The sequence below is a fragment of the Cupressus sempervirens genome, chromosome 4, assembly GCF_028749045.1.
Source record: "Cupressus sempervirens isolate cs-2001-9-10 chromosome 4, ASM2874904v1, whole genome shotgun sequence".
NCBI lineage: Eukaryota > Viridiplantae > Streptophyta > Pinopsida > Cupressales > Cupressaceae > Cupressus > Cupressus sempervirens.
Window position 1 is genome coordinate 541,908,778 of NC_143121.1, and position 24,960 is coordinate 541,933,737.

At 36.6% G+C, this 24,960-nt stretch overlaps 1 protein-coding gene across 4 annotated transcripts in view; it reads right to left on the bottom strand.

Moving 5' to 3' along the window:
- Positions 1-24,960, bottom strand: part of LOC149562330 (uncharacterized) — a 163,846-nt gene that overhangs the window by 127,552 nt on the left and 11,334 nt on the right. The gene's annotated exons all lie outside the window — the stretch shown is intronic.

Below are 24,960 nucleotides of genomic sequence, written 5' to 3' on the forward strand. Positions count from 1 at the left end.
CAGCTCTAAAACGCCTTGGGATGACGTCCAGACGGGCGTCAATTTTAGGCTATGAAATAATGACGTCAGCAAAAAATTCGGCCTCCAATGACGTGTTGGTTGTACGGACTTTCCGTACCATACGGAATAATGACGTGCCCTACGTCAGTGCGCTGAGTCAGCAATCGGTTTCCACAGGGAAAACGTGGCAGTACCGAATTGCTTACGTGTCAAAGTGTACACGTGGCGACTAGGTTTGTGGAGGGTCTAGTTGGCGAGCACTTTGGAACAGTGCTTCCGCATGTTACTTTGGAACAGTGGCCGGGGGTTTTACTGTCGCCGAAAAACCAAGGATGCCGGAAACCGTGCAGAAAAGAAAATCCCGCGTCGCCGGAACTGAGCTCGGGGCCAAATACCAAGTCTACGGGCGGGAGTATTAAGCAGCGCTGGAATCTCTGATCACGGGGGCCGGATAACACCAATGTCACCGGGAAATCGGAGATCGTGTGCCGGAAACTAGGATTAAACCCTGCCAGAAATTCGGGCAGCCGCCAGGAATCTCAGACACGGCGGGAACAATCGCCGGACTGTCTACTAGTCATGAAAAACCCTCGCCGTGGAAGGAGAGATTGACGCCAGGAAACGCTGCAACAGCTACCGACCACCGAGACTTATGCCAGGAAATCCTACCGGATGCTGAAGACTGCTACGATGCCGACGCTGGAGATTTCAAATTAGCAGCAGGAAAATTTTGCAAACCCTTGCCAGTTCGAGCAGTAGGAAGTCGAACAAACAGCGGTGCCGGACCTGCAGTGGGTGGGCCGAAGGTAGTGTGCAAAGGCCGGAAGTTCAGTGATGAGCGCCGCCGTGGGAAAACGATTAATCCCACATTGAGTGGGCTGCAGTCTACGGATTCTCTAAAAGGAAATGGCCACAGATCTCAAAGCGAATTGGAATGGCCACCGGTGTTGAGTTGAATCGCGTCGCCAGAATAAGCAAAAGTATTATGAGTACTAATCCACAGAGAACCCTGCGAAATAAATAAATAATTCCACCAACAATACAGAGCCGAGCCGGGGTGTCACTGCTCGGTTCGGCTAAAAAAATTTCTCTGATAGGCCAATAAAAATTTCCGAAAATACACTGACGGAATAGACAGAGAAAATAAAATAGCAGATTCGAAAATTAATTTATAAATCTGCGAAAATGACCATACCCATACCGCAAATCGGGCCTTCAGGTTCCGGTTTGCAAAAAAAATTTGCCTCACGGTCGACTATGGGCCAAAGTAGGCGTGCTTATAGTCGATTTTCACCGATTCAGCGTTCCAAATGCAATGGAGAGGTCAGATCTGATGCTGGATGCTCCCAATTTCTGCAGCACTCCGGATTTAGGCTGAGATGATGAAGCAAGAGGTCTCGAACGACTTGTGAAGAGAAAGACTCCAAGCTTTGATACCATGTAAGAATTTGCTTAAGGGCAAAATTCACCCAAGAACCAAGAACTCAAACACAAGCACACAGTAGACCAAAGAAGGATATGATCAATTAATCAGAGTATGTCCGAATACATTGCTCTGTTCAGAATGTGATGATAATACACTAGGAGTGCCTGATTATAAAGGCTACAGAAGAACTTCTAGAATGCATAGAAGTTAGCACCATGAAGTGTCAAACAACCAAACACATGTCCACCAAATATGGATTATCCTCCATTAAGCACGGAAGTAAGTGCGGTGATGAGAGGATAAGCCTAGAAGAGTGGAACACGCAAAACAATGTTGTAGACACCATGTGCTCAAATAAAGGTGCATACTCCTGTGTTGTCAACATGACAAATCACAAGGTGGCACAAAATCCTAAGTGTCTCATAATAAAAATAATAAAAATAATGCAAAGTAATTAACTAATGCATTAACCTAAGTAAACTTAAGTAAGTGTAAATAGTAAAGTACTAATTTACACCAACACTTTTAATAATAATAGTAATAATAATAACATGATTATTTTTTAAAAAGTATAAAAAAAAAATCTAGTGTGTCTTGCCTTGGTAAAATTAGGGCATGACACCAACTGCCACCCAAGCAATAGGCATCAATTTTGGAGAGAAATGCTTCAAAAATGAAGAATCCAAAGGCCACAAAAGAGGGAACATGTGTTTGGTCGGGGGTAGGGGATAGACTGAGTGTTGCTACCCTATATCGCAATAAGGAACACACCGAGTGCACTACCCTGAGACCCTAATAGGCATGTTGCCCCTTGATCCCACTGGGGATTACCACAACTCATGTAATGTCCCCTTTTGGGGACATTAAAAATAAATTAAAATTTTTAAGTTGTCAAAGTATAATACATTTAATGACAACATATTAAGTATTAAAAAAATTAATGAGATCGTAAAAAAAAGAAATCATTTTATTATTATTCCCTCATTTGAAATTAAAATTAAAAAGGTGGTAAAATAAAAAGGACAAATGAAAGGAATATGAAGAAGTGGGTGATGTCCCCTTTTGGGGATATTAAAAATTCTAAGTTGTCAAAGTATAATACATTTAATGACAACATATTAAGTATTAAAAAAATTAATGAGATCGTAAAAAAATGAAATCATTTTATTATTATTCCCTCATTTGAAATTAAAGTTAAAAAGGTGGTAAAATAAAAAGGACAAATGAAAAGAATATGAAGAAGTGGGTATAGGAAATGTTAATGTTATTGTAATTCTAGTTGGATAAAATCCTACGAGACAATACTATTGTGTGTGTGTGTGTGTGTGTGTGTGTGTGTGTGTGTGTATTCATTATGTATGAGATATAAATTTATATGATCTAAGTATGTTATTTTAGAGAAATTAATATGATAAGACTAAAGAGATACTATATGTACATACACACACACACACACTTATGAATGTCACTATATTAATAAAAGTGTGTGTTTTAATGAATAGACATGTCCCTTCACGTCCCATGAAGGGACGTGTCATGTCTCATCCACAATATAAATGCCTTTTGATAACATACATCATAGGCAATTCTATTACATTTGCAATGATCTCAGAATCAACATGATATCAGAGCCAGGCTGCAAAGGTAGAAAAGATATTACAGTCAGCAAACAATATACAAAAGTATAATAGCGAATTGTATTGACAAAGTAAATAGAATGATGTGGAGCATGACCACAAGAGATATAAAGGATGGGCAAAAACACAGTGAACATAAATTGATAAATTAATACTTGGCAATAGGAGGAGATTCCTCTGATGTAATTAAGCATCGGCATTATATTAATATTTCTAGTACATTAAGATTAATACGGACAATTGTTGGGTATGGAAAAACATAATTTGACCCCGACTCATATCCAGTAGCATTCTTTTATACAGATCGTGATTCTTACAATTTTCTGCTATTTTCTGAATTAATGAATTTGAAAGTTGAAGTTGTCGGTTGGAGTTTGCAAGCAACATAAGAGATCTGAAAATATTAATGTGTTTGAGGGAAGTGCAATTTGTAATGAAAACAAACATAATAATGACAACAATGATAACATGTGTTTGACTGAAGTTTGTACTTTGTGGCAGTGATATGTATCATAGGTGACACAAGTAATGAATACATAAAATAACGATGTTAGCATATTACAAAGCCAAAGATTATATACATGGCAAATAAAATGTTGACTACTTTTGTTGTGGTTGAATTTATAAATGAAAAAGTTATCTTGTTGCTAGGGGCACAGAGCAAACAAAGATTCCAGAGACAGTTAAAGGCAGCTTAGGCTAGGAGTAAAGTTCATAACTACAAAAACTTCCATGGATTGGAGCGAAGGTTTCAGAGAAGGAATATTGGAAGAACACCTTGTTACTATCCTTTTTCAAGGGAAAATGTCTTACTGTTTCCAAGGTCAGACTTCAATTTAACTTCCACTCTATGACTACCGTTGACCTTAGTCTAATACTTATAAAACATTATTATTATCAATCAATGTTTCTTCCTCTCATATCATACATAGCTTTCAAATAGAGTTATGAAAGACATTTATTTAGTTCTATCAGAAGTAGCACCAAGCACTTTAAAAACTGAGAAATTTACTAGAGTGGGAAAAGGTGAATGGTATATTAGGATTCTTCGGCTGTACTAGAACAAGCGATCTTGCCAGTTTGGTTCGTTATGAGACAAAACTTGATGACCAAATATATTTACGATTCCACAAGATATAGATTCGCATGAGAAGAGTGTGATAATATTGGAGATATGTAGAATTGCTCTAGGTTGATCAAGCTTCCAAAACGGGTGGAAAAAATTTATAAATAATCATTAGTATTTTCCGATTACTTTATCTTGTTTATTTGTATTTCTATATGTATTATAAGAGCTATTTGCCTTGATCTTTTCCTTTCTCTTTGGAGATGTTCTTGCAAAGAAAATAAGATTGATCTTAGATTGAGAGGGAGTCTGGTGCATTTACTAGAGGCAACCTTGGAAAGTGAGGGAGCAGATAGAGGATATGTTTCAATTAATTTTGAAGATATTAATCATATCTATTCAGAAGGAGTAAACTATATCGAGATGGATTCTCCAATAATCAAGAAACTGTAGTAGTCAAAGGACTCAGACTTGTGAATGTTATTTCATGACTTTTGGAACTTGTGCACATCATCAGTAAGTGATGACTTTTAAATGATTATCACTTGTATTCATTGAAGTTATTGGAAGGTAACAATCTTGCAATAACTTTATCTTCTATTATGATGGATATCTTATGATGTCTACGTAGATCATGATAGATTATATCTTGCATGGTGGATTAATTTCCTTAAACAAACCATGAATATAATATCCCTAGGGTATAAGTATTATCAAGATAAATGTGAACATACGTTATGAACATTTTGAGTCTTTGGTGAATATCATGTGACATGATACTCTGAGGCCATTACCCTTGATATCATGAGATGATATCATTGTAAACATTTTGAGTATCTAGTGGATATCATGCGACTTGATATTTAGGAGGCCATTTACTTAGAGTACTTGGTGAATATCATGCGACTTGATATTCTAAGGCCATTACTCCTGATATCATCAAATGATATCATAATGAACATTTTGAGTGTTTGGTGAATATCATGCGACTAGACGTTCGGGAGGCCATTTACTCAAACTACCTAGTGAATATCATGTGAGTTGATAATCTAAGGCCATTACTCCTGATATCGTGAGATGGTATCGTTATGAACCATGGTAACACAGGGACGTGTTATTACAATACTAGATAAGCTGCTATTATTAGTTAATGGTTATCTATTTGTAATCTATTGTAAATATTAAAATGTTTCTAATGTTAGTTTGTTTGTAGCTATCTGTTAGCTTTCTTTAGCTTTCTTTTAGCTAGAATAGAATGTTTCTATTCTTTATGATCATTTCTTAAGGAAACATTGTTTTATTCTTTCGTATTTATTGACCTCTCGGTCTCTGTTAATATCAAGCAATTATTTTACCAATTACATCGCAACATGCTATTAGAGCCACTTCTTTGAAAAAAATCAAAAATCAAAATTTCTTTTCTGAAATTATCAGACCCTATTTTCAAAATTATTTCTAAAATATTTGCTTCAAACTAGGGTTTGTTTGAGAATATTGACAATCAATATTCACGTTTTCTTTCTTTTTTTCTGGTCTTTTTTTTAAAAAACATGACTACTTTTTGGCCATTTTCATCCATTTTCTTGCACATGTAGGGTTGAGAGCAACACCAAGGTTTTCTTAAAACCTTCGCTAACAGATTCGTGCCCAGAAACTGTGTTTTTTGTTACAGATTCGCCATTGATTTTAAGTTTTTTTCAGCCTAGAACGTTTCTGTTCGAAACCCTCATTTTTTGGGCTCAAAAAAATTTCTAATCATAGATTCTAGGTGGCTTTTTCGAGAGCTCAATTGGGTTGTTAGTTTTTTTGGTTGCCTTGATTTGTGTGCCTCAATTTTCGAGCCAACAGATCTAGAAATCGACAACATATTCTTCTTCAATTTTTCGAGCTCTCTACTAGGTACCCCTTCAATTTTTTTGGGTCTTCCATGTTTTTGCGTCAATGTATGTGCCTTGACAGATTTTCACATTTTTTCACTGAAAAATGTGTTAGGGTATCTCTAACTGATATTTTGCACATGAGCAATTCAAAATTCAATGGTCAAAATTATGGCACTTAGAAGCAGTGAATATTAGCAATTTTTGAATATCGGCATACTATTTAGATTGTTCTGGGTGTTACACAGCATCCAACTGCCCCTGGTACTAATCAAGATACATGGGATGAATAATCAAGAGGCAGTGATGCTTTTCAAATTATCTGTACCTGATGATTAACTCTCTTAGATTCCATACGGCAAGACAACTACTGAGATATGGGCACATCTCAAGAATCTTCATGAGACTTCTAACAAAAGAAGAGCTTTCTTTTTTTAAGAACACTCGGTTTTGTATTATCATGGATGAGCAAACATCGCTCCAAGCTCACCTGAATAGGATTCTGGAAATTCGTAATCAGTTGCTTGCCATTGATTGCAAGATGGAGGAAGAGGACATTGCAATCATCACTCTTAGGAGTTTACCCAAGTCCTATTAGCATTTTATCGAGACTCTCAACATCAATTCTTTTGGCGTAGGTTTAAAATTCACAGATTTTTGCACACTCCTACTTCTGCAAGATCAATGAAAACAACAGATCGGTAGCCATTCCAGCTCCACTACAAAGCAAGCCTTTGCTGCTAAATCCTTCAGAAGAATGAAGGCAAGTCTCAACAGAAGTCCTCTGCTCCAGCTTCAGTAAGCTCCCAAAAGAAAAACATTCAATGCAACAATTGCCACAAGTTTGGTCACATGAAGGTTGAATGTCAGAAATGCTTAGCTGCCCAATCTAACCAATCAGGTTCGCAGTCCAAAGCAAATAGTGCAAAGCACATTGAGGATAGAATTTGTCTTTTACGCCTTCATGGCTAAAAGACCTACACATCATGTGAAGTTGTATGCCTGGTACATTGATTCAGGTGCCTCTCGTCACTTCACACCCCATAGAGACTAGTTCACTGACTACTAGCCTTATTCAGGTCCTATTATTTTTGATAGCAGAGAAGAGTATACAGTTGTCAACAAAGGCAATAGTCAGATTCAATATGCTAGGAGGAATCTCATTTTCCTCAATGTGTACTACGTTCCAAGGATGGAACTAAATCTACTCTCAGTCAATTAGTTACTATGACATTATCAACAGTTAGATGTGACCTTCAGTTCACATCAGTGCACCATCATTGATAGGCCAACTCAGTTTATCGTTGCACGTCTTCAAGATCATGGTCTTTTCCAACTTACTGATTCTAGTGATTCTAGGGACACTTGGATGAAGTTAATTGCGGAGGAGTATTGTCAACAATAGATACTTATTGTAGCTAAGTGTTGGAAACGAAGAATGAAGGAGATAATCAGCAACAAATACTTATTCTAACTAGGTGTTGGAAGGGAGATATATATATATATATATATATATCAGTAGTGGCAACTTCATTTTGTGAATCCACACTCACAAAAAATTTCCTACCATGGGTGTGTGATGCAAGAGCATCTTGCAACACAAAAATAAAAAAGGGGGCATGATTTTTTAAAAATGCAGAGAGAGCAAGTGATGAAAATTAGAGGAAAAACTAATAAAAAGTAAAAAAAGGAAAAAGAGGGAAAAAAGGAATCAACAGTCTTCTATTAGCATGCTTTGGCATAAGCAATATGGGCACTTAAATGTGCATTATATCTCTCAACTTGCTAGCGAAGAGCTTGTCCTTGGTTTGCTAGACATTCAGACCCAGCAGCTTGGAGTTTGTGAAGCATGCCAGGCTAGAAAGCAACATCGCACACCTTTCACCAATGGTGATTCATGGCGAGCTTCTCAGGTACTTCAGGTTGTTCATGCCAATATCTACGACCCTATGGCCACTCCTATTCTTGGGTCCAAGTATTTTTTGTTGTTCGTTAATGATTTCAATACAAAAAAGTGGCTATATTTTCTTAAAAAGAAATCAGATGCATTTCTTGTCTTTCAGATGTTTAAACCTATAGTTGAAAAAGAATCTGGGAAATCTATTATTACTCTTAGGTCAAACAATGGTGGGGAATTTAGTTCTAATGAATTCTCTAGCTTCTTGGATACTCATGGCATCAAACGCTAATTAACCAAACCCCACACACCATAACAAAAGAATGTAGTTGAACATTGGAATAGAACAATCACTGAGATGGCTCAATCCATGCTCAAACACAAACATGTTTCAAAGAAGTTCTAGGTAGAAGCTAGTTAACACTGCAGTTTGTCTTTTGAACCGATCACCCACAATAGCGGTCAAAGGTAAAACTCCGAAAGAGGCATGGTCAAGTCGCCAACCCAAAATTAGTCACTTGAAAGTTTTTGGCTCCCTTGCTTTTGTTTGGATCCCTAATGCGTCTCGCACCAAGTTGGATACCAAGAGTCAAAAACTCGTGCTTGCTGGATACAATAGTCTTCACAAAGCCTACCATTTGATTGACATTGAGACATCTTGTCTCTTGTACAGTCATGATGTAGTCTTTAATGAGCAGCGAGGACCATTCAAGCTTGTTTCTCTTGTTCCTAATCCAGCAAACCAGTCTATGAAGGCTCATAATTTGGGAGTTAGATATCCATTAGGTCAACCTAAGGACTCCAGTAGCTATTGTGGCTTCAATTATACCAATGATCCATGTACAGGCACCTCCAGCTTCTCCTGCAAGATCACCCAGATTTGTAGATGCTTCACCTGAGTTTGATCCAAATTCTTCAGATGAGGAATCTAATCATAGGGCACATCTCCTGATAATAATGTTGGTCATTTTCCTCTCTGGCCTAAGTAGTGGGCTAAGACACTTGTTCAACTTCATGATGATGAGCTCATTGATGGGAGAACTACTCAGAAAAAGAGAAAACCTACAAAGTTTGTTAACTTTGCTCTCATCACCAACATTCACAGTGTATTTGAACCTCAAACATATTTTGAGGTTAAAGGAATTCCAGAGTGGGAATAGGCCATGACATCTAAACACCACAACCTGCTAAAGAATAGCACCTGGGTCCTTTCTTATCTTCCACCAAGGAAGAGACTCATTGGCTGCAAATGGATTTTCAAGATCAAATACGAATTTGATGGTACTTTGGATAAGTACAAAGCTCGTTCAATTGCAAAGGGCTTTTCTCAACATCAGGGCATTGATTATGAGGAGACCTTCGTCCCTACTACAAAGATGAGCACAATCAAATTAGTCCTAGCCATGGCAACACAATTTGGCTGGAAAGTCCATTAGATGGACGTCAAGAGTGCTTTCCTTAACTGTGATCTCCACAAGGAGATCTACATGACACAACCTCCTGATTTCAAGGTTGTCGTTATATAACATCAAGTTCTCATATTAGTGAAAGCTCTCTATGGCTTCAAACAAGCCCGAGGGCATGATACATGAAAATTGATAAGTATCTCAGTGGTCAAGGTTTCTAGAGGAGATCTTCAAACTCAAATTTGTACATTAAGACTACTGATAATGACATCATCCTTCTGGTCATTTATGTGGATGATTTAATCATCACAGGCAATTCAACATCTTTGATTTAGGGAATCAAACAAAGTTTATGTCAATCTTTTGATATGATTGACATTGGGCTCATGTATTATTGCTTAGGTGTTAAGGTTTGGCAACAGTCTTGTGGTATATTCATCTCCCTGCCCAAATATGTCAGTGCTCTGTTAGACAAATTATGTATGCAGCATTGCAAGCCTGAATCTACAGCCATGGAGAAAGGTCTCAAGTTATCAGCCAAGTCTGATTCTCCTCCTGTTGATGATACTACATACAAGCAACTAGTAGACAACCTCATCTACCTCTCTGCTACTAAGCCTCATATCAACTTCGCAATCAGCTACATCTCACATTTAATGATAGCTCCTAAGGCTTATCATTGGATGGCAACAAAGTGTGTGCTTTGTTACGTGAAGGCCGCTACAGATTTTGGACTTCTTTACTCTAGAAGTTCTAATCCTAGACTCAGTGAATTCACAAATTTGGATAGGGTAGGCTCTATTGATAATAAAAAGTCAACTTCTCAATATGTGTTCAGTTTGGGAATCGATGTCATCACATGGACCAATAAGAAGCCGTAGGTAATTTCTCTCTCCTCTATAGAAACCAAATATAGAGGGACAATCAAGGCAAGTTGTGAAGCTATTTGGCTTCATTGGATGCTTGGGGATATGCAGATGTTACTAACAGGACCAACCACTTTGTTTGTTGATAACAAAGGAGTTATCAAATTAACACGGAATCCAATCTTCCATTAATGAACCAAACATGTGGATATTCATTGTCACTACATACGAAAACTGGTTGAAGACAAGACAATAGACTTGCAATATGTTCCTACCATGGATCAGACTGCAAGCATTCTCACCAAGCCTCTTGGTCCCGATAAGTTTGTAAAATTCAGAGGATAGGTTAGTATTGTGGGTAAATTAACCATTAACAGAGGGTATTACAATAATAGATAAGCTTCTATTATTAGTAAATGGTTATATGTTTGTAATCTATTGAAAATATTAGAATGTTTCTAATATTTAGTTAGCAGTAGTTATCTGTTAACTTTCTTTAACTTTCTTTTAGCTAGAAAAGAATATTTCTATTCTTTACGATCATACATCGTTTTATTCTTTTGTATATATAGACCTATCACTCTCTCTTAATAATAAGCAAGTATTTTACTAATTACTTCTTCGTAGTGTTAAGGCATGGAAATACAAATAGTTGTGTTTGTAATAAAGAATTATGTTTTTGAATTTGAAGAGACCATTGATTAGAATGTGAAGAGTCTCTCTTTATGTTATATATATATTGCTTCAAGCAAAAGGCATTGTACACTTGAATATTATCATCAACAAAATGATTTTTTGTTGTGTGCCTGGGTTTTTCCCTTCATTTTTTGTTGTGTGCCTGGGTATTTCTGTGTCTCTTGTATCTATTTTTGGCTTTTCTTTATTGCTGTTGATCATTGATTTGTGGGTTAAAATTCTAACAGGGATTACCTCCATTGGAGCTTTTGCAATTTGAAAACTCTGTTTTTCATTTCAGTGATAAAAGAGACTTAGTCTTTCGCAAGTTTGGCTTCTTGCATTCTGTACATTGAGGGATCCTGTTAAAAAAGGCAGCCTGGATATTCCTGCGCAAATAGCTCACACTATGCTTCCTGATGGCTTGTTTCTTAATGATTGCAGTTGTTTTTTGAGACTGGGTAGCTGGAGAGGAAACTGAAAACTCCTGAGACCAGTGTTTCAAGAAGTCGACCTTCTAGCAGCTATATCTTGTAACAGGTAAGGAGTAAATCAGATACCTCTGTTTTTTTATAAAGCTGAAGTTATATTAAGGAAATAAAAATCATTGATGTTTTTCTACATTGGACTAGGTGACCTTAAGACTTATATTCAGATTGAGTAATACATACTGTTGGAAACCTGTGCAAGCCTTTTGCAATCTTCAAAGGAAAGTACAGCCATTATATGATTTTTATCAAAATAAAACCAGAATTTTCTGGACTAGAATAAGGGAGCAAACAGGGATTACCAGCTTTCCATACTGCTGTAGCAATTGTGCCAGGTTAGAGTATCAATTCAGCTTCTCTGTTTTTTCTGTGGAAATAATATATTAAGTTTACTCTTACTCAAGGAGTCATGACATTTAGCTTTCTTGAGTTCGTGAGTTCTTAAACGATGAATTGTTGAGTATAGTACTATAAACCATTCAAGACAAACATATTATGTTCATTAAATGCAGTAAACTATGAAGTTGTGTTTTGATATTTCAAAAAAAAGCAAAACATTAGAGTAGATTTCGGGTAGCATATTACACCCCGCTTTTAATTTGAAAAGGAAAGACATTAATGGGGAAATTGCATCAAATCAAGTTGATATTTTTATAGCCACTTTACTGAGTTCCAGTGATGAGTAATTTGCCTTGAAGGATGATTAAAGGGATGTCTTCGATAAATCTTGACCTCTTCTACTTGTTTTGATATCATGCTACTCTAATCATCTTTATGATATTTTTTATATACAGAAAACTTACCCTTGTCGAATTGACAATTTCATTTGTCAAATTGAAAATTTATTTGGTATTCTAATATTTTATTGATATTCAATGTTCATTGTTCAATGTTCAAGTATCCATATTTAGTATTTGCAATTTTGAAATTTTACTTCTTATACATCTTTCCATAACTAGCATTTCAAGTTCCATATGTATAGTATATACAGCAATACCCCCCTGCCACTATCTTCAAAATTAGGCAGGCCCTTTGTCCATCCGTCCGCTCGTCCCCAATAGGCAGTTGAAAATTGCTTTACATTGTACAAAACTTTGCTAACAAACACAAGGAATAGTCTGGTAGACAATAAAACCACACAACTACAAGTAACTAAACTATGCACCTAATTAATCAATAATGCCTATGTAAAACCTAAGCTATGAGTTAATATGAATTTATTACAAGACTTGTCAAAGTAACAAACATCAAATGTATTTTATATCTTGTATAATGTCTGAGTTTAGTACAAAATATTTATGTATTTTCAATTCCATTTAGTGTATAATTTTTACATATACATATACAGCCCTACTCATTGTAACGTTCCCTTTTTGGGACATTAAGAATTCTAAACTTAAATTCATAAAATATTAATTTTGGCTTTAGAGAACTTAACGAAAAGTTATAATATGGGTCGAATTAATATTATTAAGTGAGTTAAAGGTGACAAAGAAAGAAAAGAGGGAAGGACAAGAAAAGGGAACTGAAGGGTCACCGTTTTGAGCATAAAAGAAAACTATTTTCTAGTTTCTCTTTGGAGAACTTTGGAAAGCTGCTAGCTTTCTCTTGTTGAGGGGCCTGAAGACAGAAACCTTCAGGCTCTTCTTGGATGGATTGGACATAGCCCTGATTCATCTTTGTGGTGGATTCATATCAAGATTCCTTTCTCTTGTTGAGGGGCCTGAGGACAGAAACCTTCAGGCTCTTCTTGGGTGGATTGGACATAGCCCTGATTCATCTTTGTGGTGGATTCATATCAAGATTCACACTTGGGATTACAAGTGCCTTTTATTGTTATTTTCAATCTGACCATATTTTCTGTATTTAAGATTGGGCCTAATATCTGGTTATTGCATTGCTGATGTATAATATAATAACATATCCTGAGGCATTTGAATGAGAATTTACTAGTTATATTGCTGGTTTACATTGCATTATTTCTCTCTTCATGTTTTGAAATTTATTTTGAGAAAATTTGGAGATAATATCCTACTGGGATATTACAATACAGTGGTAGCAGAGCATCGAATCTACCATCCTTTGGGTATGAATTTTGAGGAAATTCTAAGCTATTAAGCTCCAGTTTTTACAGTGATGAGATTTTGTTGGCAGAAATTAAAATAATGTTTATCTCATTGCAAAAGCCATATAACCTTTGTGCAGGAAACGTTCCATATATCTTACTGCAGGAGCCAACAACCTTTATTTTATGATGATAATTGACGCAATATTGTTGTAAGAAAAGTAACAGGTTGTAGTGTTGGCAGAATGAAAATTTGGCATCGCATAAAGTATTAAAAAATCTTCAGCGAACTCTACAGAAAATATTAGAAGCTGCCGAAGAAAGAATTTGTCACAAGATAAATAAATTATAACTTTAACTATTGAATATTTTATCGATGTGAAGGAATATATCATTCATTTGTGCATACCATAGCTAAGGAACACATCTGAATAGACTCGTAAAGATCGGAATCACAGGAGAACCCCCACCCTGCATCACTCCTACTATTCTAAAGGGCAGGTGCCCTATCATTCTATAGGCAGCCTTCTCTGGTTCTGCCTGCAAGCTATTGAATGAAATTTGTGGGCTCTACAATATTAAAAGTAGACTATAATCGGGTGTTTATTATTATTAATGTAAGTGGGGCCGGTTCAAAAATTGTATTGAGATTAAAGAATATTATATTAAGTGAATTCCCGTGAATAATTTTTTGAGTGCTAGACCATGGATTGCTAGGCTGGGGCAAACATTATTTTCTGGATGTCTACAGAGATTGAATAATCAAGCTAAATGAGATATTGCTAATGTTTTATTAAGTCTCCTTATTTTAATTCTGCATCCCCATTGGTTGACTTGTCTTCAAGAAGTTTTACAGGAGTTCGAGTTCAGAATAATATTTCCCATTTGTCGTGACAGGAGTTTCTGAGCAGAGAAATTGCATAGGTGAAGAAAGATATGATATTTAATGTAGCATCCTTGCCATCAATATTGGTGAAATGATGGAAGAAACGCAGAGTTTTCAGAAAGACTGTCATTGTCATTACAAAATTCGCTTCCCAAATTGCTATCAGCAAATGAGAATGTTTGGGCAAAGACTAATTGAAATGCAACGTTTTGGCTGACGATTTCATTGGGAGACTATTGCATAAACTCCCTTCTATTTGTCGTGAATGATTTAAGAGGATGACAGGTGCGTTATCAACCCCACCAGTTACTGGCGTTACTAGCAAAGATCCAAGCTTTTGTGACTGTCAAAAGGCGACACTAAACTGAGATATCCAAGGCAGAGAAATAACATTTGTCACCAGAAGATCACAGAAAAGTCAGTTAGAAGTTTGATTGGCTCTGGAAAATTCTTGCGTTGTTGCTGAGGGGTCTCCTTTTGGAAACATTATCCATTACTGGGAAGTTTTAGGCAATGATGTATGCAGATGATTTTTGAACACTTGTAGGTGTCATGCGTGCGAATTGGGAAATGAGTATTTGGCGTGAGGAAAAAAATATCACAGGGTATATTGTATGGGTATACTGAGTGCAAGTTTGGGTGTCATGGGACTTAAAAAGAAAAGAAATTTTGGAAAAAAGTTGCAAAGAAGCTGGAAAATGATCATAGCTCTGCAAGTTATGGATGAAAACCCTATATGCAGTTGGGCATAGCTCCAAGCTACTCAGTCGAATTCATCAGCAAGATTATCGGCAGACAATCTTGGTTTGATTGTTCACATTGTAGCCGGGAATCTCGGTTTGACATATTTGTTGTACTGAATCAGTTGATCACTCCCCGATAATGTTAAGCTACATCATTACCAGGAAGTGTGGTTGAGAGAAGTGCAATTGTAAGTTGAGCATGATACCCAGGAAGGCATACACAGTTGTGAAGTTGGAGAAGAACTGGGTTACCCAATCCACTGCCGTCGATAGAGATAACACGGGAAAGAGCATATTGGCATCCCCTTCTGAATTAGCTCATGAACAACATATTCAAGGTCGTCCAGCTTGTGAACAGGATATTTACACACTCGCTCCCCACAGCTTTCATCGACAGGTGAAGACAATACATAATAATTGTTGTGAATATTTGGGCCTGAGCTTTATATCTTGAACTTTTGTCTCAAACAGCACGGCTGTGAACAAAAATTCCATTATTACTAGGTTCTTTTATTGCTATCATTCCCAGTGCAGTGAACAATACAGTGTGAAAATTCTAGGCAGTACAATTGCCTTGACAATACCAGGGAAGAGTGAAAGTCTAGAAGTTGGGAAGGAATCAGACAGTAACAGGGGTGTTGGAGGTGGCTGTTGTTCGCTGTAGCTAATTGTTGTATTATTTATAAGGACAGTAATACATATTCCTAATTTTGATGTCACTGTCATAAACAACCAGTACTGTTTGAATGCTGGAGATAGTTTACACATGTTTGTCAATTCCTGAAAGTTACATGAATGCCTTGAATATTGGAACAATATCCCTTGCAATGAAATATTAGCTTCAACACAACAGCCTGAACATGAACTAACATACGATTAGCATGCCTGACAAATATTCGACAAAATGTCAACGTAGTTGTATTGGGGGAAATAGTGCAAATGTGATACATCAATACAGTTTCTTTATCGAGGTACTCGTTATGAGAAAGGTGAAAACAGGGCATATTCAAAGTTTTCATTTATGGGGAAAATACATGGCTTCAAAAAAATCAGAAAAGACATTGTTAAGCTACAACAGCAGCTAGCCCAAAATTTCCAAACCAATATAAAGGCAGAGATCCTTGACATGTATGAGGAGTATAACATATTTCCTCCACAGTTCCAAAAAGAATTACCCTTCATTGATTACATGGATTTCCATCCAACGCTTCAAAACAAGACAGATATGGCAAAAAAGAAGTATTTTAAATTGGCCCAAGATCTCCTTGCAAAAGACAAATGCAAAAATGTACGAGTCTGTAGCAGACCAAAATCAGCTTATAGGTGATCTTGAAAAACAAGGGCAGACAACTAGCACTGATTTGCAGCCTTCTCATGATCATGTAGAAGATGTTACACAAGGTACAAGTCTATTGGTGGGTAGTATGGAGGTAGAGGTTTTGTACAGGGCTGCAGCCACTAATGCTCTTGATGGGCATATTGATAGCAAATTGGGGGAGACTAACAAAGCAGACCATCATAGGAACTCGACATCTTTTGAGAGTATTGATATTGTTTTTGATTCAGACTTAAGGGTCTCAGCATATGGTATGGATTCTTCTTGCGATGAAATTAATTGTGATCACAATGTTGTCTCTAACTCTTTTTTGCAACAGGGTATGAAGGATGGCATTGATGATGTGGATATGTATGATGAAACACTTTCTCCCCCCTCATATGCATTTAAATTATCTCACACACCTACTAGTTCACCTCATTTGGAGAGTCAAATGAAAGTGACTAAATGTAAAATTATTGCAACCTTATCACACTTTGATGACATTTATGAGATGTTTGAAAAACACCTTTGGAAGGAACATATGTGGGAGTGACAAAGGGGAGTTAAAGAGGAACTTCCACAACTATTAATAGTAAAAGGCCTAAAAACTATGAAATCAGATTACCTACACCTTCTTTCAAGTCATGATCATCTCTTCGACCTTGTATAGGTTTCCTCCAACGCATTGAGGAACAAGGAAGTAGAAGTAGATGTGTGTACATATGAGCTCATGAATGCCAAGGACACCCTGGAGGCTACTTTAGTGGCATTTCATGCAGCAGAAAATCAGACTGTTGAGTTGAATCAGAAATTAGATTTGGCGCACTCCAATTCAGCTCAACATTTACACATGACCATTGAGGAGGCAAGATTCATGCACTTCCAATGGGCAGATTGTACCTTATGATGAGTCGCTGACGAAGGTTGAGGTTATGCATTGTGACTATACAGCAATGAGTGCTCATCACTTTTTGTTTGATCCACATGCGGAGGATTTGATGAGTCGCAGGTGTGGGTTGACTTAGAGATTGTCTCATCCATTGTGGTATGAAGGTCTGTCATCTTTAAAAGATGATATTAGAGGCTGCAATATTTGAATCAGGCAATGATGGGAGATAACTTACAGGGGCACCAGCCAGTTTTTCACTATAGTGATATGTATTCAAGTGGGTTGCTTACTTCTATATCACAAGGGTATCATACAGATACAGGTTTACAGGGTGATTATGGTGTCAGTTGCCACCAGTTGGATTACTTGCAGAGGTTGGTTGTAGTTATGAGGTTGTTGATTCCTTCAGTGGTTTCTATCTCCTTGTGGATGATGGATGTGAGGGTTGTTTTCTTTTGGACCCAAGTATTGGCAGAGTTAGCAGTATAGCTTGGTTGGGTTTCATTAATGAGCTTCACCAATACTAGCATGGTGAACATGAGGTCAGAGTTGTGCGATGGGAGTCCGATGATCTTCTTGGATATGTTTTGATTTTGATGGATTCTTCTTGTGTGCAGAATTTGGATAGTTAGTGTGATCTATGTCTTTTCACAGTTGAAAGATGCAAGACGGATTTCTAAGTCGCTCTCTTTTGAGATGTTAACTCTTGCAACACCTACTATCGGATTACTCCACGATTTCCAACAAGGTGTTATGGTTTATAAGGTAATTTGGTAGATATTATCCTCTTAATGGGCACAGGTATTACAGGATTTAGTGAGTGATAGCATGGACATCACGTAAGTTTTTATTTGGGAACCAGGGATCATAATGGTAGACTGGTTGTATCCTTATTGTTCGTTCCACAGTTGGCATATCTTGATTACATAGTTACTAGTACAAGCTATAGAGCACCTTGTAGATGGACATGGGACTCTAGTATTGGATTATAGACTCATGATTGCTTGAGGGAAAGCAATCTTGAGGGAGAACTTGCAATGTCCCCTTTTTGGGACATTAAGAATTCTAAAGTCAAATTCATATAATTTTAATTTTGGCTTAAGGGAGCTTAATGAAAAGTTATAATATGGGTCCAGTAAATATTATTGAGTTAAAGGTGACAAAGAAGGAAAAGACGAATGGACGGGAAAAGGGAACTGAAGGGTCACTGTTTTGAGCATAAAAGAGGAAACCTTCATTCAGTTGAGCATGCTTGGATTTGAGACTTATCTTCTAGTTTCTCTTTGGAGAACTTTGGGAAGCTGCTAGCTTTCTCTTGTTAAGAATCCTAAGGACGGAAACCTTCAAGCTCTTCTTGGGTGGATTGGACATAGCCGTGATTCATCTTTGTGGTGGATTCATATTAGGATTCACACTTGGGATTACAAGTGCATTTTATGGTTATTTCCAATCTGACTGTATTTATTGTATTTAAGATTGGATGTGATATCTAGTTATTGTATTTCTGATGTATAATACAATAACATATTCTGAAGCATTTTAATGAGACTTTACTAGTTATATTGCTGGTTTACATTGCATCATTTGTTTGTTCCTATTCTAAAATTTATTTTGAGAAAATTTAGAGATAATATCCTACTGCGAAATTACACTCATAACCAGGGAAAAACATTTGTTGGACCAGCATACCCAAACACCAAACTCATACCCATTCATGTACCAAAACCAGCCACTTAGTTATTCACTAAAATTGTGAGTTGTGTTCCTAGGCTCAGACTCATTTTGAAGATGAGCACAAGTCACTTGTATTGTTGCAAGATAAATCATCCTACTGAGAAGATATATCTTACAGGTACATTGCATCCCTAATGTCTCCTAAAACCTTAATGGACGTCTCTCGCTAGAAACAGAAACAAAATGAAAGTACACTATCCCAAACCCTAGATGTCAAATGATCAACAATAATCCATCTTTTATGTGTTTAAACTTTAAAGTAAAGAATTAACAAGAAATTTTGAGAACATGCCCAGAACTTGGAAAGAAAAAGGAAACTAGAATTGAAATAATTATCAAACTCAATTTAGAATGGAGGCAAACTCGATTCTAAATTTGCAAGTATCAAACTTATTGGAGGATTAAGGTGCAGGAGGCTGGAGGAGATTCAATGACCTTCTGTCAATCACTAACGATAAAGTCGTGAAATTGCGTTATTGCCAAAAATATTTTTGCACCAAGTTCACTAAAGCAAAGATTAGTTTCTAGGCAGCAATGGCAATTGTTTGTAATGTCCCCATTCAAATAGCATTTAATATTAAATAAGAAATTAAATAATTTAAATTTTTAAATATAAATTAAATAAATAATATAATTACAATATAAATTATTATTATTTTGATAAATAGATAATATATATAATATTATAAGTAATAATGCCCGTGAATGGGTCTGGTGAGGTTAACCTCACCCCCTCTTCTCTTGTTGATTCAATAATTTGGGAAAAAGCACAGGGTGGATGGTGGAAATGCAACTTTGATGGAACTTCTAAAGGCAATACAAGACCCTCAATAGCAGGCTTTATCATCAAAGATGACCTTGGAGACCTCACTACATTAGGAGGAAAAATGCTTTAGAATGGGACCTATAATGTTGTCGAAGCAGAAGCAGCCTTGTTGACAATAACAGCTTCAAAGAAATTGGGGGTTACTAAGCTACATTTGGAAGGTGATTCACTAATCATTATTAATAACATCATCAAAGGTACCATGAAAGCCTAGTGCTTACAAAATTATATTATCAACAATAATCATGAATTGGCCACCTTAGAGGATTTCAGAATAACATGCATTAAACAAGCAGGCAATACTGAAGCAAATAGAATGTCAAATTGGGCTGAATCTCAATGTGTCTGAAACATTTATAGAAGATTTCAAAAATGTACAATCGAATGATGCTTTTTGACCAAACTTCTGGGTCGAAACCCATAAGTGGACACATCCTTGAATCACATAAATGACCAAAAAGTTAAGTTTATTGTGTAGTGTGTCACATTCAAGAAAGGAAAAGTGGACGTGGCAAGCACTACACATTCAAGAAAGGAAAAGTGGACGTGGCAGGCATTTATGGCAACATACTCGCCACCCTAGCTGCAGCTTTTTAACCTCCCCACAAGTTGGCACTCTCAAGATCTTTTTCAATACAATTAAGGGCATTTGCAGAGTGTAATAATGGAGTCGGCTTTCACTTTGAAGTGCATAAGGCAACAAAACACTTTTCATGGTATTGCAAGGAAAGCCATGATGGACAAAATGTTTGATTTTGTTCATCCCAAACTCACTGGTATTGTGGAGCTGCTTTCGAGGAAAATGTTCTTCCTACTTGAAAATAGGCACCACGCAAATACAAATGTGTATTCAATGATCATGACCTAGGCTTTGCAAGTGGGCGAGTCCAAGGACATTGTGCGCTATGTTATGCAATAGCTAGTGTATAATGTCCCCCTCTGATACTAGCTATACTTAGAGAAAGGTACTACTAAAAAGGATGGGTTCAACTTCATTTGATCAACAGATAATCTTTATCCTCTATAGACTTTATTCATTTAAATTTATTCTCTCTTTCCATTAATACTTCATACCAATATTTATAACTTAAGCTCCTATTCCTATTTAATAATCATTGTGCTTTATCCTTAACTAAGAGATACCCATAAATTTATGATTGACTTCTTCTCAATCAATATAGTTTATTATCCCTTACATATAATATTTTATAATATTTAAGATGACAACCTCGCCTTATTCTCCTTATTTATTCTTTAATTATTATTTTCTCCCTTTATCAATTACTTCCACCATATGTGATTGCTTTTACAATTTTATTATACCTCCTTATTTGCCTTGTATTTGATTTGCTTCTTAATATTCTCCTTTGTTTCCTTACTTCTATTGATCACCTTATACCCTTGTCCCTTTTCTTCCTCACACCACCATATTTCTTTTTATGTGTTTCTCCATATGATACTAATATTAATTATGAGATGGCAGCACTAATTTCATGTTACTAGCTGATCTCTTTATTTATCACTAGTCTTTTTTGGTGATGTAAATGTATCCCTTTTCCTTTTCTAATATTCAGCACTCTGAAGTTCTGTATATTGCTGCATTTGAATATTCCCCCTTTTTTTGCATGCCCACATTACTTTGTATCCCATGTTAAAGTATGGGTCGCAGCAAACATTACTAACCAAATGATCATAATAGTATGGGGTGGCGTTGAATTAAATTTGCTTGTCATGTATATAATCGCTGCAATGAATAAAGACTTATTCTTATTCTTCTCTACGTCTCCATTTACCATTCTTAATTTTGGCAATTGCTATTGTTTTGTGGTTATTCGGGCTTCCATGTCTTTTGTTTTTATTTAATATGCTTGTATATAGGTTCCAAAGGAGTCAGTACCTTGAACCGGCATTTTCCCAAGATTGGTGGCCCCCAACCCAAAGGGGTGATATATGAAATGTTATAAAACTTTATTTGTTTACTTTTCATCGTTAATAAATAGAGAAATATTTGATATGGATATAATAATAGAGATAGGGAAATGTGAGTTATTTAATATTTTGCATAAATATTGTGAACCAATACTAATAGAGGAATATATGTATGCTAATTATTATTTATTTATTAATTTTAAGTCTTCTTTATGTTTGATATTCTATACAATATTTATGGTTATTCAATATCGACCCCTTTCTCTTATTATCAAGGGTGATTGAGATTGTGCTCAAGGTGTTGGGGTTAGAGAGATTATTTACTATGGCCATCTCAATAATAGTCGATGGCTCTTTTTTTTTATCGATAAAATATATTCTATGATTTCATTACTTCATTAGAGTAATGATATATTTAAATAATTATCATTTATGCTAATGATGATATTATATCTATATTTTGAGCATGTGATATATTGTTATATTTTTATTTAGTATTTTAAACAATTATAATTGTGGGGTTTCTATTTTAAGAGGGGTCATGACATAGTGTCAGAACAAGCCCTTCTAGGACTAGAGAAAATTCTTGCCATTTTGGTTCCTGGATGGGGGGTCAATTTTAGGAGAAAAAGAAACGGGAATTGAGAATATCCCTAGCACTAAACTCACCCCTTTCGTGTGGAGGTTTGTTGAAAACCAAAGGCATAATAGGATCATTGTCATGTCCCCTCTTTAGTCTGACTAGCAGAGTTATGTGAGTTAGCCTATCATAGGGGTCTCGTACGCTAGCAATTGTGGATAGAGACTCATACAGGATATTCAATAACCAAGCTTGACTTTAGAGGCAGTTGGGAGCCAGTTGGGTGTAGTTTCTTGATTTTAGGGGGTATCCCTACATTTTAGGAGGATGCAATTTCCAGATGTGAGGTTCCACGAGACAATTCCATAATTTCAGCTTCAAGATAACAAGGTGTGGTCCCTAGTTTCTAGGAGCATCCCTAGATTATAGGGAAGGGACTACCAGTTAACCCATCTCACCTTGTATCAGTCACAGACAGGTGACATGGTTAGTTTCACATTTATTTGGTTGGTTTGGGCTTTCAGAGGCAAAATGGGGAATATTTTAATATATTTAAATATTTCCTAAGTTAGCATTTATATAATTTATAATAAGGCTATTTATATAGTCATTTCGGAGTAATAAGGGGAATATGGCTTCGTTTGGTCAAGATGTGCCCTTATGTTATAGCTCGTTGGAAAGGTCTTGAATTATTATAAACTATTTTCACCATCTGAAGACTTTTTGGCACTTTGAGTTGTGACATTTTAATAAAATAATTTTTTCCTATAGCCTATACGCTTTTATTCGGGAAAATGTTTTTAATATAAAGTGTAAAGTGTAATTCTCGTTTAGGGTTCAATTTGCACTTGGGAGGAGTTATAAGGAGATGAGGACCTAATTGTTCATTATCTTTTGGCATTTTGAAACTTATGAATTGTGAAATTGCTTTGGAAGGGTGATTTTTGTGGCTTGGGACAAACTCTCAAATCTAGACTATTGGGATGCAAACCTCAACAAGTCTTGGTGATTGAAGTTGCATTTCATTGCATTCAAATTGACAGAGGAGGTGGTTTATTTACCTTGGCATTATCATTTGAGTGGAGTAGGGCACTTGCAGCTGGGCAGCCAGCTTTTGGCAACAAGCATTTCATTGCAGCATCTCAAGTAGGGGTTGGAGAAGGTCTTTTCTTCATCACTAGACATCATAGCTTCCCTTTGGCATTAGACGGTTCATTGCAACAATTTCTTTAGGGTTGAATCATTCTCAAAGCATCTCCCTGTAGCTAGTGTTGATCTATGTTTAAGAGATTATTGTATATTGGCAGTGATCTCTTTGAAGTTAATATATCAAGTTGCTAGTTGGTTCGGGTATGTACTATTTCAGAATTCGGTAATGATAAAATTTGCAGTATATGTTTACATTTCTTAAGTGCTATTTATTGCCTATTTGTTATGCAATTATTTTATTTCCGAAAAACCCCAAAAAACTGAAAAAACAAGGAAAAGAAAAAAGAAATCAGAATTCTGCTAAGATCATCCAGTGGTAACAAACTCTAGTCATAGATTCAGATTTTGAAACAAACGGTAATTTCTACAGTAATTGGAATTGAGACTCTTTCAGTTGTATCAGAGCCTTGATCTTGCCAATCTGTGAATTTTATTGACACTTCTATACATCTAGGTAGAGCTAAGATAAACAAATTTTACACACACAGGAGAGCTCTACTCGAGCAAGGCTTTGGAATTAAACAAGAAACTATTATGGCATATGAACAGAGAGGTACCAGACAAAACAAAACAGAGGAGGAAGAGAGGGAGATGATGCGAACTCTCATCACTACACAGCCCAGAATAGTTCAGACCTTGAAAGGTTACAAGGTACCTTGGAACAGATGGAATTGGATAGACAAGGAGGCAGGCATGAGAGACAGTGGCGGAGCAGATCAATTTCAGTCGCAAGAAGTCAACATAGTCATAGATCTCACACATCAATTGGGAGCTCCCTTCATTCCAACAAACAGGCACGCCCTTGTATACCAGTTAGGGATAGACCCCTACTTCCGCGATTTTTACAGTGTGAGCAGCCGCCACAAGTAGAGCCACCCAAGGTGGGATTCCAAGATTCAATTATGGCAGCCACGGATGAGTAGAAAGCCCTACCTCCAAAGGTTAGGGACGCTTTTCCTCTTCCCCAGTATTGTGCACAGCAGAGAGATATTGTCGGGTTCAAAAGAGACAGGAGCCATAGGCCATGGTAGAACAATGACCTTAGTAGAGCTACTAGGAAGATCGCATTGGCTTCATATGATGGTATTAGTGGTACAAGTGCACAAGCTGGATATATATCGATCTTTGAGGCCCATGCCTGAGCGTGATGCTATTCAGTTTGAGGTCTTGCATTTAGATGGAGTTGCCTATGACTGGTGACACCATAGATTGGTCACCTAGGATCACACCATGGTTTACTCCTATGCAAAGTTCACTGAGCGTCTCATTACCCAGTTTGACCGTAAGGACACAGAACTCTACTATAGGGAGTTGGCACATCTTAGACATACTGGACATGTGAAGGCGTATGTTAATGAGTTCTAGCATATTGCAGTTATGGTACCTGATATGCCTCAGAGGCGGAGTGTGATGTTATTTATTAAGGGACTACAGGATAGGCTT